The 17,248-nt window shown below is 50.5% G+C and overlaps 1 protein-coding gene and 1 long non-coding RNA gene across 2 annotated transcripts in view; one reads left to right on the forward strand and one right to left on the reverse strand.

Annotated features, from left to right (window-relative positions):
- LOC141047281 (uncharacterized) overlaps positions 1-17,248 on the reverse strand; it is a 224,675-nt gene that overhangs the window by 182,785 nt on the left and 24,642 nt on the right. The window lies entirely within an intron of this gene.
- Positions 1-17,248, forward strand: part of LOC141047349 (uncharacterized) — a 28,757-nt gene that overhangs the window by 2,675 nt on the left and 8,834 nt on the right. Inside the window, exon 2 of the long non-coding RNA XR_012219774.1 lies at positions 10,674-10,779. This is a non-coding gene — a long non-coding RNA (uncharacterized lncRNA). The remainder of the gene's footprint in view (positions 1-10,673; positions 10,780-17,248) is intronic.

The raw sequence follows: 17,248 nt of genomic DNA on the forward strand, positions 1-17,248 counted from the left end.
GGAAAGATACCAGAAGAGAGAGAGAGGTTAAATATTTTAGTTAGGTGAGGGGTGACAGCAGGGGAAAGGGTCTGGAGTAGATGTGACGGAAATGGGTCACTGGTGCAAGTGGTTGGGCGAGAAGATGCAAGGAGCCTGCTTACTTCTTCTTCTGTGACTGGTTCAAAATCAGAGAGTGAGCTAGATGCAGTGGGGGAGGGAGGACAGTGCATGGTATGAGGTGATTGGGAGATAATTTCCTGTCGGATCTGGTCAATTTTTTCTTTGAAGTAATTGGCCAGATCGTCAGCTCGAAGCTCCGTGGTAGGGGCCTGTACTCTGGGGTTGAGTAGAGAATGAAAAGTGTCAAAGAGACGTTTAGGGTTATTGGACAGTGAAGTGATGAGGGTGTTGAAATAGGTTTGTTTTGAGAAGTGAAGGGCAGTGTTGTATGTTCGAAGCATAAACTTATAATGGATGAAATCTTCGGGTAGGTTGGATTTTCTCCACAGACGTTCGGCGCACCTGGAGCACCGCTGCAGGAAACGTGTTTGCAGGGTGTGCCAGGGTTGTTGCGGTGTTCTATGTAGAGGAGGAGCAAATTCATCCAGGGCACTTTGAAGTGTTTCATTGTAATGCTTCAATGCAGAATCAGGACATGAAGGGGAGGAGATAGGGGCCAATGAAGACTGCAAGTTCTTTATAATTTTCTGGGTGTTAATGGCCTGTATGTTTCTATAAATAAGGACAGTGTTAGGCGTCGGATTCCTGACGCTGCACAGCGGGAATCCAGAGCCCGACATCCGGTGGTCCCCCATTCCGCTCCGACCGCTCAGACTCCTGCTCAGCAATCACGGCGAGCCAGGCATTCTGCTCAGACTCGTTCTTTGAGCCTGGATGTTGCTGCCACCTCTGGTGCAGCAATGGTAGCGCAACCTGCTCTGCAGGGAACCGCTCCTGAGGCTAAGTCCTCGTGCCGTGCTACTGGGCATGCCCGCAACTTGTCCTCTCAGTGGAGAGCAGGGGTCACATGTCCAGGTCCTGCGTCGGATCTGATTGGTTCTTCCCCGGTTACTGAAAGGTCCCGGAAGCGCATGGCTATAAAAAGACTCGGCCATGCGCTAGTGTAGACCTATTATGCTATGTGTGAATGGTGATTGATGCATGTTCTGGTGACTGACTTATTGAAAACCCCTACCCTCTGATATTACGAGTGGTGACCGAGTGTGTATAGTCAGCTCCAGGTAGTGGCTAGCTATTTGCCACTGTGCTATCGCACCTAGCACTAGCGCCCGTCGGTGTCCGCCCTGTCAGCACCATCGTCTATCGGCGATAGGTACCGCCGCACCTGCGCTTAGCAGTTCTGCTGCGCTTAGCAGTCCTCTGGCGTTCGCGGTTGCGACGCCACCCGCTGGTTACCTTGTGCGCTTAACAAGGTCAGCGTTTTTGTATTTATTTGTTTAAGGTTCTCTGTGTCTGAACAGAGCTGGCCTTAGCCGCTCGGGTGACGTTAACCCGAGCACACTACTTCACCCATTGGAGTATCTGCCATTGTCCAGCAGCGGTCTTGTCATCTACCGCACGGTGGACCCCGGGCGGCGAACGCACCTTCTATTATTTTTATTAGGTGCGTTTCGCCGTCCATAACATTACACTAGCGCCAGGGTCTGGCTGGTAATGGCAGACCTGCAGCAGCTGCAGCGCTACATCCGGTAGCTGGAGAGCAGGTTGGCGGCTATCGAGAGCGTCAACTCAGCTGCGAATGCTGCGCTAGCTGCTGCCCAGACAGTCGCAGAGGCTGTCTCACGTGTGCCTGCAATCTTGCCCACGCCGACAATCTCTCGCCTCCCGCTCCCTGACAAGTTTCCGGGTGACAGCGCCACCTGTAGGGGATTCGTCAGCCAGTGCTCTATTCAGCTGGAGTTGCTGGCTGCACGGTTCCCTACAGAGCAGGCTAAGGTGGGGTTTATTGTCTCCTTGTTGTCTGGCCGGGCAATACAGTGGGCCACGCCACTGTGGAAACGTGGTGATCCCGTGGTTCAGGGTCCTGCTCAGTTCCTTGCGGCCCTGAAGCAGGTCTTTTTGGGACCACGGATCACGCATGATACCTCACTCCTACTACTATCCCTAACACAGGGCTCGCTCTCAGTTAGCCATTATGCTGTCCGGTTCCGGACACTGGCTTCCGAAATAGAGTGGACGGACAAAGCATTAGTCCCGATGTTTTGGAGTGGGTTAGCTGAGCACGTGAAAGATGCTTTAGCCACTAGAGAAGTTCCCACAAGTCTGGAGGAATTGATTGCAGTTTCCACCCGCATTGACCTCCGGTTTACGCAGCGCGGGTTGGAACGTGCACAATCCAGATGAAGGGTTAATTTGGCTCCCACATTCTCCGAGCCGCTAATTTTTCCAGCACAGGAGCTTTCGCCCTCCAAACCTATGGAGGTGTCTCGCACAGTTTCTAAGCCACGGTCGATGCGAAGCTCGGTACGTTGTTATCAGTGCCGCCAGTTTGGTCACCCGGCCAGCACGTGTCCTCTGCGGGCGAAAAAACGCCCATGACTAGTGGCCGTAGGTGGTGGGCAGTCCAATATGAAACCCTTCTCACCCAAACCGGTATTCCGGGGTATCTTAGACAGTGGGTCTTCCACCTGGGAGGCAGAGGTTACCGTGGATTCTGGGGCCGAGGGGAATTTTATGTCCTCTATCTTCGCCCAGAAACATGCTATCCCCCTGGTATTATTACCACAGCCTCTGACCATCAGGGTGGTTAACGGTGCCCCGTTACCCTCTCAGGTGACCCATCAGACAGCTCCACTCGGGCTCTCTTTCTCACCCTCTCATCGTGAGATTCTGTCCCTGCTCATTCTGCCAGATGGCATCGATCAGGTGCTTCTGGGAGTTCCCTGGCTTCGTTGCCATTCCCCTCCCATTGATTGGGCTTCGAGGAATATACTGGCATGGAGCAAGGACTGTGAGGGAAGGTGCCTGAGGGGCAGTGCTCAGGTGGCTTCCACTGAAGTGCCTGCGGATCTCTCCGCGCTCCCCAAGCCCTACCACCTGTACGCGGACGTCTTCTCTAAGAAGTCTGCGGAGACGCTCCCGCCGCACCGTCCCTAATATTGCCCGATTGATCTCCTGCCAGGCACAGAACCTCCCCGAGGCTGTGTGTATCCGTTATCACTCCCTGAGACAGAGGCTATGTCTGAATATATCCGGGAGAACCTGGCTAGGGGTTTTATCAGAAAATCGGTGTCACCGGCTGGTGCAGGGTTCTTCTTCATACAGAAGAAGAACGGAGAGTTACGTCCCTGCATTGACTACAGAGGTCTCAATGCTATCACGGTTAAAAACAAAGAGCCTCTACCGTTGATCTCTGAGTTATTTGACAGGTTGCGGGGGGCCCGGATCTTTACAAAATTAGATCTGCGGGGGGCATACAACCTGAGGAGACGAATGGAAGACAGCTTTTAATACCAGGGATGGCCATTACGAATACCTGGTTATGCCCTTTGGCCTTTGTAATGCGCCAGCTGTCTTCCAAGATTTTGTCAACGACGTCTTCCGCGACATGCTCTCTACCTCGGTGGTGGTCTATCTGGATGACATACTCATCTTTTCGCCAGATTTGACCACCCACCGGAGAGACGTCTGCAGGGTCTTCGACCGTCTGCGGGCAAACTCTCTATTTGCCAAGCTGGAGAAGTGCCAGTTTGAGCAGGAGTCCTTGCCGTTCCTGGGCTATATCATCTCGGCCCAGGGGCTGGCCATGGATCCTGTCAAACTACAAGCGGTAATGGACTGGCAGGAACCCCATTCCCTCAAAGCGGTGCAGCGCTTTTTGGGGTTTGTGAATTACTACCGGCAGTTTATACCACACTTTTCCACACTAGTGGCTCCTTTGGTTGCTCTCACCAAGAAAGGAGCTAACCCCAATGCTTGGTCGGAACAGGTCTCCAAGGCCTTCTCGGCTATAAAATCGCATTTTGCTGGCGCTCCCATATTACATCGTCGCGATGTGAATAAACCGATTATTCTGGAGGTAAATGCCTCTTCCGTCGGTGCAGGAGCAGTCCTTTTCCAGAAGGATGCTCAAGGTCGGAAGCATCCATGCTTTTTCTTCTCAAAGACCTTCTCGCCGGCGGAGAAGAATTACTCCATCGGTGACATGGAGCTACTAGCCATGAAGTTGGCCTTTTCAGAGTGGAGACATCTCCTGGAGGGGGGCTCGGTTTCCCTTCCAGGTATACACAGACCATAAAAATCTGGTCTATTTGCAGACGGCCCAGCGCCTGAACTCCCGTCAGGCTAGGTGGTCGCTTTTCTTTTCATGCTTCCGCTTCACCCTGCACTACCTCTCAGGAGAGAAGAACATCCGTGCGGATGCTCTCTGCTGCTTGGTGGTTTCAGCGGAGGAAGGAGAGGCTGAGCCTCGGTTAATTCTCCCGCCGGAGAGTTTTATGACCGTGGCTCCAGTCGCTCTCGAGTCATTGCCACCAGGCAAGACCTTGGTGCCTCCTCAGCTACGGCCGGAGGTCCTCGCCTGGGCACATGCCTCCAGGGTGGGTAGTCATTTTGGCAATAAACGGACCACCGAACTCCTGGCAAGGTCATATTGGTGGCCACATATGGCTCGAGATGTTAAGGAGTACGTGCAAGCATGTGTCTCGTGTGCTCGGAACAGACCCTCTAGACAGAGGCCCGCGGGGCTGTTGTATCCCCTGCCAGTGGCGGATAGACCATGGGAGATGGTTGGCATGGACTTCGTGGTTGGCCTGCCCAAGTCTGGTGGCAGTACGGTCATCTGGGTGGTCACCGACCATTTTTCCAAAATGGTGCATCTGGTGCCACTCGCACGGTTGCCTTCCGCTCGTGGTCTTGCCACTTTATTCATAAAGCACGTATTCCGGTTACATGGTATGCCGGACAAAATCGTGAGTGACCGAGGTCCTCAGTTCGCGTCTCGGTTTTGGAGGGAGCTCTGCAGCCTACTTAGCATCGAGCTCAATCTGTCCTCCGCTTACCATCCCGAGACGAACGGCTTGGTCGAGAGAGCCAATCTGACCTTGGTCACCTACCTACGGCATTTTGTCTCTGCCAGGCAGGATGACTGGGCATCCTTGCTACCTTGGGCTGAATTTGCCTTAAACAATGCGGTGGCTGATTCCACGGGTCAGATGCCCTTTGTCAGAGACACCGCACTACACTTGCTCATAGAGCCAGTGCACGTGTCCTGAGTACAGAAGCAGTGCTAAGAGTTACCTGGGGAGCAGGGCAGCAGAGGTGACAAAGCGTGCTTCAACTAATAGTGTCAGAGAAGCCAGAGAACTCAAATTATGGCAAAGCAGAAGTCATGCACGGTACAGACCAGCGAGGTACAGGAGGGAAAAACAGACGGGAGGTCAGACAAAGCAAAAGGTCATACACAAGATATCAGTACAGTACCAGGGAGGAGACAGAGCGGATAATCAGGGCCAAGCAGAGATCAAAACCAAACAGACATAGGAGGTACCAGGCAGAATCCAAAGCGATATCCAGGGAACAGACCGAGTCATACACAGAGAATCAAGTAACCAGAACACAGCACTAACACACTCAGGGGTCACCACACAATGCCAAGGGCAAGAGTATAACTGACAGGGATGGGAGCGTCCTGAGGCTATAAGAAGCCTCCCCCAGAACCAGGTAGAGGCCACAATCATAGCCCCAGGTGTGCAGGTAAGCCTGCATCTGGATCACAACCTTTAACCCCAGAAATGCCAGTCATCAGCACTGGTTCCAAACATTAACCCCACGTGTGCGAGTCAAACCCGCACTGAGATCATGACACCCTTTCTCCTAAACTACGGCCAACATCCTCGCGTCCCTGTCCCGATGCCAGTGTCCTCCGCTGACTCCAGGGTGGCACACTGGGCAGTGGAGGCACGGGACATTTGGGACCGCACTCAGGATGCTATCCGTGCCTCTAAGGAAAGGATTAGGGCGTCCGCCGACAGGCATCGGCGACCCGCTCCAAGCTTCTCCCCTGGCAACATGGTGTGGCTCTCCACCCGAAATATCAAACTACGGGTCGAGTCCCCCAAGGTCGCGCCGCGATATATTGGACCATTCAAGGTCCTTGAGTGACTTAGCTCGGTGGTCTACCGCCTGGCTCTTTCTCCACATTTAGCCATTTCAGATGTGTTCCATGTGTCCCTCCTCAAATCAGTTCACATGGCCCGATTTTCCGAGTCATCGGCCGGGTCGTCAGACGTGTTTGTGGTTAATGCTATCGTGGGGTGCAGGTTTGTGCGTGGCAAAAAGTTCTATTTGGTGGATTGGAAGGGTCATGGCCCTGAGGCTCGGACCTGAGAGCCAGTGGAAAACATCCACGCACTGCTCCTAATCGCGGCCTTTGAGCGCAGAGGGGAGGGGGCCTTAGGAGGGTGGGTAATGTTAGGCGTCGGATTCCTGATGCTGCACAGCGGGAATCCAGAACCCGACATCCGGTGGTTCCCCATTCCGCTCCGACCGCTCGGACTCCTGTTCAGCAATCACGGCGAGCCAGGCATTCTGCTCAGACTCGTTCTTTGAGCCTGGATGTTGCTGCCACCTCTGGTGCAGCAATGGTAGCGCAACCTGCTCTGCAGGGAACCGCTCCTGAGGCTAAGTCCTCGTGCCGTGCTACTGGGCATGCCCGCAACTTGTCCTCTCAGTGGAGAGCAGGGGTCACATGTCCAGGTCCTGCGTCGGATCTGATTGGTTCTTCCCAGGTTACTGGAAGGTCCCGGAAGCGCATGGCTATAAAGAGCCCGCATGGCGGCTCGGCCATGCGCTAGTGTAGACCTATTATGCTATGTGTGAATGGTGATGGATGCATGTTCATTTGACTGACTTATTGGAAACCCCTACCCTCTGATATTACGAGTTGTGACCGAGTGTGTATAGTCAGCTCCAGGTAGTGGCTAGCTATTTGCCATTGTGCTACCGCACCTAGCACTAGCGCCCGTCGGTGTCCGCCCTGTTGGCACCGTCGTCTAGCGGCGATAGTTACCGCCGCGCCTGCGCTTAGCAGTCCTCTGGCGTTCGCAGTTGCGACTCCACCCGCTGGTTACCCTGTGCGCTTAACAAGGTCAGCGTTTTTGTATTTATTTGTTTAAGGTTCTCTGTGTCTGAACAGAGCCGGCCTTAGCCGCTCGGGTGAAGTTAACCCGAGCGCACTACTTCACCCATTGGAGTATCTGCCATTGTCCAGCAGCGGTCTTGTCATCTACCGCACGGTGGACCCCGGGCGGCGAACGCACCTTCTATTATTTTTATTAGATGCATTCCGCCATCCATAACAGACAGTGGGGGTGACCTGAGCAGCCTGGCAGTTCTTGATAGAGAATGAAAGAAGGTTGTGGTCAGAGAGCGGGAGAGGGGAGTTTGCAAAATCATCCACTGCACAAAGCCGAGAGAAGACCAAGTCGAGGGAGTTCCCGTCTTCATGCGTTGGAGAATTAGTAAGCTGCGAAAGGCCAAACGAGGAGGTTATAGATAAAAGGTGAGTAGCAGATGGGGAGAGGGGAAGAGCAATGGGGATGTTGAAATTGCCCATGATGAGGGATGGGATGTCACAGGAGAGAAAATGTGGAAGCCAAGTGGCAAAATGATCCAGGAACTGATGGGAGGGACCGGGAGGACGATATACCACCGCCACTCGCATGGAGAAGGGGGTGTAGAGTCTGACGTCATGGACCTCAAAAGAAGGAAAGACAAGTGAGGGTACTTGAGGGATAACCTGAAAGGTACATTTTGGTGATAGGAGCAGACCAACGCCTCCACCTGCTCTATTGTCTGATCTTGGGGTATGAGAGAAGTGTAGTCCCCCATATGAAAGAGTAGCAGCAGCGGTAGTGTCTGACTGCTGGATCCAGGTTTCAGTAAGAGCCAGGAGGTTAAGAGAGTTAGAAAGGAAAAAGTCATGAGTGAAGGAGATTTTGTTACACACTGAGCGAGAATTCCAAAGTGCACAATTAAGAGAGAAAGATGGCATGCAGGGAATATTAATAAGATTAGAGGGGTTCCTGAGTGTAGCAGTTGGGGGGTTTGACTTTATATAACATGGGGGACCAGGGTTGGGAGCAATGTCTCCTGCGACTAGGAGAAGGAGGATAGAAAGAGTGAGCAGATGGTTAAGTGATTTGTGAGAGCGTCACTGATGTTGAATGGTGGGACTGAATGGATCTGTGCAATTTAGCAATGTGAAAAGAGCGTGAGTACTATACATAGGAGAGGAAAGGAGTGAGGGGCCAATATGGACGGCGTGTAGAGAGTTAATACCAGGGAGGTGGATGTGTGTAAATGCAGCGGCCAGGATATAAATGAGACAAATGCATATGGTAAATATTTGGGGTTGCCCAAATGTACAGGGAAGAGATTTATTTATTTGTCTTACCTATCTCCTGCCCTGTCTAACTGCCATGTTATAACTGCCAGCGTACTTAGATACATGTACATAAATGCCACCCCTGCATAAATGCCTTCCCCAGGCTAGCTGTGAATTTATAGAAGGCCACTTCTAAGATCTTCCTTTTTTTTTCTCTCTCCTTACTCATTAGCAATCAATCAAACTAAGTTAGGACAGTAGGACACAATAAATGTATTTAGCAGATAAACGAGTGTCCAGGCCTACATGGATCATAAACCACTTTGAAAAGTTACTTGCCTTCTCCAAACTGCCATTTTAAGATCTCTCCACAGGTATTCTATGGGATTCAGGTCTGGACTCATTGCTGGCCACCTTAGAAGTCTCCAGTGCTTTCTCTCAAACCATTTTCTAGTGCTTTTTGAAGTGTGTTTTGGGTCATTGTCCTGCTGGAAGACCCATGACCTCTGAAGGAGACCCAGCTTTCTCACACTGGGCCCTACATTATGCTGCAAAATTTGTTGGTCATCTTCAGACTTCATAATCCAATGCACACGGTCAAGCAGTCCAGTGCCAGAGGCAGCAAAGCAACCCCAAAACATCAGGGAACCTCCGCCATGTTTGATGGTAGGGACCGTGTTCTTTTCTTTGAATGCCTCTTTTTTTCTCCTGTAAACTCTACGTTGATGCCTTTGCCCAAAAAGCTCTACTTTTGTCTCATCTGACCAGAGAACATTCTTCCAAAACGTTTTAGGCTTTTTCAGGTAAGTTTTGGCAAACTCCAGCCTGGCTTTTTTATGTCTCGGGGTAAGAAGTGGGGTCTTCCTGGGTCTCCTACCATACAGTCCCTTTTCATTCAGACGCCGACGGATAGTACGGGTTGACACTGTTGTACCCTCGGACTGCAGGGCAGCTTGAACTTGTTTGGATGTTAGTCGAGGTTCTTTATCCAACATCCGCACAATCTTGTGTTGAAATCTCTTGTCAATTTTTCTTTTCCGTCCACATCTAGGGAGGTTAGCCACAGTACCATGGGCTTTAAACTTCTTGATGACACTGCACACGGTAGACACAGGAACATTCAGGTCTTTGGAGATGGACTTGTAGCCTTGAGATTGCTCATGCTTCCTCACAATTTGGTTTCTCAAGTCCTCAGACAGTTCTTTGGTCTTCTTTCTTTTCTCCATGCTCAATGTGGTACACACAAGGACACAGGACAGAGGTTGAGTCAACTTTAATCCATGTCAACTGGCTGCAAGTGTGATTTAGTTATTGCCAACACCTGTTAGGTGCCACAGGTCAGTTACAGGTGCTGTTAATTACACAAATTAGAGAAGCATCACATGATTTTTCGAACAGTGCCAATACTTTTGTCCACCCTCTTTTTTATGCTTGGTGTGGAATTATATCCAATTTGGCTTTAGGACAATTCTTTTTGTGTTTTTTCATTTAAGACAAATTAAATGAAGATAATAATACCAAAGAATTTGTGTTTGCAATCATTTTCCGGAAGAAACTGAGTATTATCTGACAGAATTGCAGGGGTGTCAATACTTTTGGCCACAACTGTATGTCTTGCAGCCCACCCAAGACCAACTTTGAAGGTTTTGAGCGGCTCCTCCATACAGCACAAGAACACTAGAAGATACCCCGGCTGGGACAATATCTGCCACTTACCTCAAATAATGACAGCTTTTTGATTGTAATAAAAATGTTATTATGATTGTAAATATTATACTATGTATAGGAAACTGTATATTGATAGTGTATAGGATTATTGTGAAAATCTAGTATAGTATTGGTAGAGTATCAGAACTAATAGGTATCAGTAGATTATTAGGTAGGGAACTGGCTTTTTGTAAAATATGGTGAATGTCTAATAGTAAATAAGAGAAGTATTGTTTCTGGGACAAGGTGTCCAGAGCAGGTGGCGAATCATTTAACAACGGTTGTCACCCAAACAGTTTAGGGACAAGTGTTGGTATTGTATAAATAGATGTAAGACGTAAGGAATAATGATAGTATTTCAGCAGGGATAGAGTGGCCTGACTTGGTTGCGAACTTCACAGTTGGTAATGGTTGCTGCTAGTAGCACTTTAGAATATAGAAGATAGGAATGGATAACTATCTAGGATGTAAGATTGTAGTAAGATATAGATAATGTAAGGTAATGTTATCATGTAACGCTGGAGTGAGAGAGTGTCTCCCATAAAGGGAAGTTGAGTTTGAATATGTTTTACCTGATAACACTTGTGTTTAAAAATTGTTTGTATGTTCCCCTGTAACATCACGTACTCTGTTTCAGCCCGTGGACGTGCTGCGCTTAATGGGGGATTATGTGACGCCCCTGATGGTCCAGTCGCCACAGAGGTACTGCACCTCAACCAGAGGTGTAGTATTCCACCTTTCAGGTAAGATGGAGACACCTGACCTGGCTCTTACACAACACTGCATCCACCACAGCAGCACGTGATGTGCTTCACCATCCCTGCTGGCTAGGAAAGGGTGTTAGAAGGTGGGTGGAGCTGGAAGGTTGGAGCGGGAGAATAGAAGGGAAGTTAGGATCAGTCTTCCCATAGGGGAAGAAGGGGAAAGACGTGCATAGGCAACCTTCCCGTGGGGAAGGTGGGAAGAGATAGAATTGTACAGCAGACCCCTGCTCTGAGGGCCTGCTGGTACGGACTGAAGACCTGAAAGAAGCTCCCTGAAGGGGAGATTTCCCAGAGGCACGGGTGGAGAGTGATCATTCAGAAAGGATCTGTGAGCAATTGTATGCGTTTTACATTGAAATCAATAAGACCCAACTCTGTTTTCCTCATAATGGGCTCATTTACATTGAAAAAATGTGCGACAAATAATGTCTATTGGACTCTCAGAATCTGAGTCATGATTGTCTAGTGCAGGGGTCCTCAAACTTTTTAAACAGGGGGCCAGATTACGGTCCCTCGGACCGTTGGAGGGCCGGAATATAGTTTAAAAAAAATTATGAATAAATTCCTGTGCACACTGCACATATCTTATGTAGAAGTAATAAAACAAAAATAGGAACAACACAATATTAAAAATGAAGTTAAGTCATCAAACTTACGATTTTTTGGGTTCTTCGAATATCCTACTGTGAGAATCAGTGGGAATAGTGGATGAGGGCAGGTATATCTCGCCCAGATTCCTTTCCTATGTGGCCTAGTCTGCTCAGTATCGCACCTGCTTGCTAATGAATAATGGGAGGTGGATATAAAAGGATGCCAGGTGGTTGTGTGAGTGTCTCAGCCTGGGAACACAGAGAGCCTGTCTGTGTGAGAGACACACGTGAGTGGAAGCAGTGCCCACTGCAACTATGGTTTGGCTGGACGGGAGAAGCCCGCCAGTTGGTAGTTAGGTTGTCCATTGTTTAGTTAGTGCCAGACAGGCAAGGATTTGTTTTATGTTTTATTTCCTTTTGCATTGCTTTCACCGTTAATAAACCTGACCCAGTGTCAGTTATACACGAATCCCAGCTCTGCGCCTGAGTTTCATGCTGAACGCACGTGACCTTTGATCCCAGCAAAGGCGATCCCGGAGTGTTTTATCACATTGTGGTGGAGAACGCGGGCATCACGTTGCAAGCATGAGCATGGAGGACGTGGTGAAAGCGCTGGTACAGTCCACCGCCGTCCAGCAAGAAGCTAATTGGGTGATGATGGCCCAGCTGAAGGAGTTGGTGGACATGACAGTTACCGATCGTTCGCTTCTCCAGCAGGTGGCGCAGCGCTTGGCAAGCTTACCTGAGCTTAACCTGGAAGCCGAGTCGAGAGTGATTCACGTGAGTCGGTACTGGCAGAAAATGACGACCGAAGATGACGTCGAGGCATACCTGACCACGTTTGAACGGACGGCGGTACGAGAAAAATGGCCGAAGGCACGATGGGCCGGCCTGATTGCCCCGTTTCTTTCCGGTGAGGCCCAAAAGGCTTATTATGACTTAGAGCCTGAAGCTGCGCAGGACTTTGACATACTGAAAGCCGAGATCTTGGCCCGGCTGGGAGTGACGACCGCTGTCCGTGCACAGAGAGTGCATCAATGGACTTATCAGCCGGATAAACCACCGCGGTCACAGATGTTCGACCTGATCCACGTGACGAAGAAGTGGCTACAACCCGAGGTGCTGACAGCGCCAGAGATAATCCAGAGAGTCGTCATGGACAAGTACCTGAGAGCTCTACCGCCAGCCCTGAGGAAGTGGGTAAGCCATGGAAATCCTACGACGGCAGATCAACTGGTGGATCTGGTTGAACGTTACTCCGTGGCGGAAGGACTCCGAGACGACGTTACCCCACCTCGTTCTTCATCATCTCCATGTGGAACCGGTAAGACTGTTCCAGGGAGTAGGGGAGATGGAAAAATCCCTAAGACAGTGGGGGAGGAAAATGGGACTGCCCGCACTGCGAGGCCGAGAGTAACGAACTATGGTCTAAGCAAGGGGCCCGTTAGGTGTTTCCGCTGCCAAGAGATGGGACATATTGCTGCGAACTGTCCGGTCACTACTGAACCCATGCAGTGCGACGTCACAGACTCTAAAAACCGCATGTCTATGGTTGCACGGGTAGTGAGTGTGAATGCCGGTCAAAAGGATGCGGAAAAACACTTGTGTGATTTAACTGTTGATGGCAAAAATGTGGTGGCATTGTTAGACTCGGGAAGTGTGGTGACTCTGGTGAAGGCCAGTCTGGTGTCAGCCCCGACTGGACCATCAGACAAATTTTCTGTAACGTGTGTGCATGGAGACACCTGTTCGTACCTCACCACGGTCATATGCATTACTACTTCCTATGGGTCTGTGCAACATAAAGTGGGACTCGTCCCGGCGTTATTGCATGATGTTATCCTGGGCCGGGATTTTCCTCACTTCTGGCAATTGTGGGAGAATCAGTTGATGCCCTTGGGTAATCGTGTACATGATTCTTCTCCCAGGGCGCGTGGGGGTCCCGAACCCCTGGAAGAGGTCTCCCCGGAAGACTCGGGGGAAGAGTCTGCGGGAAATGACCTGCAGTTCCCGTTTTCAGTCATGGCGGGTGATACGGAGGAGACCGGGGAAGAGGAGGAGGCCGACAGCCGTCCACCTCCCCGTTTGCCGGATTTAGAAGTTCAGAAAGATGACTTCCAAAGCGAGCAAATAAAGGATCCTACCCTTTCTCAGGCTAGGACAAATGTAAAAGTGATAAATGGGGTACCCGTAGAACCTGGCTCTCGGCTGGCATATCCTTACATGGTTCTGGAGAATGATTTACTCTATCAGATAGAGAAAAACGGGGAAGATACGGTGCAACTATTAGTCGTGCCAAAACCCTACCGGCGGCAGGTGCTGGACCTGGCCCACGGACATGTGATGGGAGGTCACCTGGGAGTCCAGAAAACCACCGAAAGGATATTACACTGTTTTGTTTGGCCAGGCATGCATCACGATATTCGAGTATATTGTGAGTCTTGTCCTGACTGCCAAGCCTCTGCACCTAAGCCCCGGTTCTGTAGCCCTTTGGTACTCCTACCTATTATTGAAGTCCCGTTTGAGAGGATTGGGATGGATTTAGTTGGGCCCCTTCCACGGTCTGCACGTGGACACCAACATATCCTGGGCATCTTGGATTATGCCACTCGTTACCCGGAGGCCATCCCTTTGCGTAACACGGCCACCAAGACGATTGCCAAGGAACTGGTGCATGTGTTTAGTCGGGTCGGTATACCAAAACAGATACTCACCGACCAGGGGACCCCCTTTATGTCCAGGGTAATGAAGGAGCTCTGCCGATTGTTACAAATCGAACCGTTACGCACATCCATGTATCACCCTCAAACAGACGGGTTGGTCGAACGGTTCAATAAAACTCTGAAGCAGATGCTGAGAAAGGTGATAGACAAGGATGGGAAGAACTGGGACTATTTACTTCCGTATTTGCTTTTTGCCATCAGGGAAGTACCCCAGTCTTCCACAGGATTCTCGCCTTTCGAGTTATTGTACGCCCGACGTCCTCGCGGACTGTTAGACGTTGCAAAAGAAACCTGGGAGGGTCAGGTCACTCCGTTTAAAACGGTGATAGATCACGTCACACAAATGCAGGACCGTATTGCGGCTGTTATGCCTATCGTCAAAGAACACATGATACAGGCTCAAGGAGCCCAAAAAAGAATCTATGATAGGGGCGCCAAGATCCGTACGTTTGCACCTGGAGATAGGGTGTTGATCCTGGTCCCCACGGTGAACAGTAAGTTCCTGGCAAAGTGGCAGGGCCCCTTTGAGATCAAGGAAAGAGTTGGTGAAGTAAACTACAAAGTATACCAGGCAGGTAAATGGAAACCTGAACAGATTTATCATGTAAATCTGATAAAGCCCTGGAAGGATCGGTCTGCCTTGTCAGCAGAGCTGGCCCGTCCTGTCTGCTCGCATACCGTACCGGAGGTACGGGTTGCAGAGACTCTCTCGGAGCGGCAAAAGACTGAGGTCAGGCAGTTTCTACTTCACAACCAAAAGTTTTTCTCAGAAAAACCCGGGCAGACTATGCTAATGAAACATGACATCGTAACGGAACCTGGTGTCACAGTTCACTTAAAGCCCTACCGAATCCCGGAAGCGCGCCGTGAAGCCGTTTCCCGAGAAGTGAAGGCAATGTTAGAGTTAGGAGTCATTGAGGAATCGCACAGTGCGTGGTCCAGCCCGATTGTGCTAATTTCTAAACCGGACGGCACCATCTGGTTCTGCAATGACTTCAGGAAACTGAATGCGGTCTCAAAATTTGATGCCTATCCTATGCCCTGGGTCGACGAGTTAATAGATCGGTTAGGAAAAGCCCGGTATATTACGACCCTAGATCTAACAAAGGGGTATTGGCAGATCCCTCTGGCTGAGGCTGCCAGAGAAAAGACGGCATTTGCTACGCCGGAAGGTTTATGTCAGGATTCGTACCGGGGTCTAGTCTGTGTTCCACAGCGCCGTGCGTGCGCTTAAAAGGCGCTAATGTGAAACCAGCCTAAGAGTCCCCTCTGGTAAACTGGCTCCCCAGTACATTGGTCCTTTTAAAATATCTCTGATAATCAACTCTGTTTCTGTCAAATTGTACCTCCCCCAGGCGATGAGAGTGCATAGGGTATTCCATGTCTCTCTCCTAAAACCTTATGTACCTCCAGTTTGTCCGGCTGACACACCTCCTGCTCCTGTTGTTGTACTTGGTCACCCCGAGTTTGAGGTAAGAAAGATCTTGGACTCCAGGAAAGTTTGTGGGGTCCTGCAGTACCTGGTGGACTGGAAGGGGTATGGCCCTGAGGAGAGGTCGTGGGTGTCTCATTCTGAGGTTCATGCTCCCAGGTTATGTAAGAGGTTCCATATCAATTTTCCTGAGAAGCCTTCCCTGTGTGAGGGTCCAGGGGCCCCTCATAAAGGAGGGGGTAATGTCAGGATTCGTACCGGGGTCTAGTCTGTGTTCCACAGCAAGTCTCGCTGACTTACTGGCTGTGCCACACAACCAGTCTGAATATACAGTTTCTGATCAACTAGTTCTTTTTCGTTCATCGTTCTTCCCCCGTTCTGGTGATTGGCTGCTTCACTGTTTCCTGTGCTTATGTCCCGCCCTCTTCCTATTTAGCACTCCACAGGGCTTTCACTCCTTGCCGGTGATTCTTCTGTGGTACGGATTCCTGCCTTCTCTACCGCGCTGTCTGGTACAACCTCTGAAAGCCTCCCGGTCTCTCTTTCGTTGAGTACCTCTGGACTTCAGCCTTCCGCTTTTGTCTTTGCTGAAAGCGTAGTATTTTTTGTGTTAGTTTGGGGTTTTGTGGTTTTACCCTTCAGGTTCATTCACTCTAGTAGTCCTCCTTGCTGCTGCTTGTCTCCCTTAGGTTGTCCTGCACTCATTCCACCCACGGTTTACCCTCACTGTAGCTCCCTGCACTTACGCCGAGGTAGGGACCGCCGCCCAGTTGTCGCCCACCAGCTAGGGTGGGACCGGCAAGTAGGTAGGGTCAGTGGGGGGTGGAGCTCAGTGGCACCTTCTTCCCCACCGTGTGGTGGAATCATAACAGAATCACCGGCCTTCCCTATGGACGCTGTGACCTCTTTAATCAATCAAATGCAGGGTCTTACTCAGCTGGTGCAAGATCTTGCTGCGCAGGTCCAGTGTCAGGAGCAAATTCAAGCAGCTGCCGTTGCAGGGACAACTAATTCTGAGCCTAGAGTTAACTTACCCGAGCCATTTTTCGGAGATAGAAGCCAATTTGCTTCTTTTAGAGAAAATTGTAAATTATATTTTCAGTTACGACCTCTTTCTTCTGGCCCCCCAGCTCAAAGAGTCCGTATCATAATCTCTCGCTTACGGGAGGGACCCCAAGAGTGGGCCTTCTCTCTGCCGCCAGATTCAAATCTCCGTGATTCAGTAGACAACTTCTCTCAAGCCTTAGGGAATATTTATGATGAGCCTGACCAAGTCGCTCTGGCCGAGGCAAACCTTACCTCCCTGACCCAGGGTGATCAGGAGGTAGAGGTTTATTGCACCCAGTTTCGTAGATGGAGCTTAGCTACCCATTGGAATGATCCCGCCCTTCGGAATCAATTTCAGCGGGGCCTTTCACCAGCCCTAAAGGATGAACTGGTACACTACACCCTGCCCCAGTCTCTGGAGGAGCTGATGGCTTTAATGGTCAGAATAGATCGCAGGTTAAGGGCGAGGAGATCGGAGCAGGCAGCAGCACAAGTTTCCGTTTTCTCTAGGGTCACTCCGGCTGTTCTGAATCTGCCTGCTGCCGAACCTATGGAATTGGGAGCCATGCAAGCTACCACAGATCCTAGTCCTTGCCGTCCACGCCACGCACTTGGAACCTGTTTTTACTGCGGGGATCCTCGGCACTGGATAAAGG

This window comes from Dendrobates tinctorius, unplaced genomic scaffold (genome assembly GCF_039654945.1).
Source record: "Dendrobates tinctorius isolate UK_male_01 unplaced genomic scaffold, ASM3965494v1 ptg000126l, whole genome shotgun sequence".
NCBI classification, from domain to species: domain Eukaryota; kingdom Metazoa; phylum Chordata; class Amphibia; order Anura; family Dendrobatidae; genus Dendrobates; species Dendrobates tinctorius.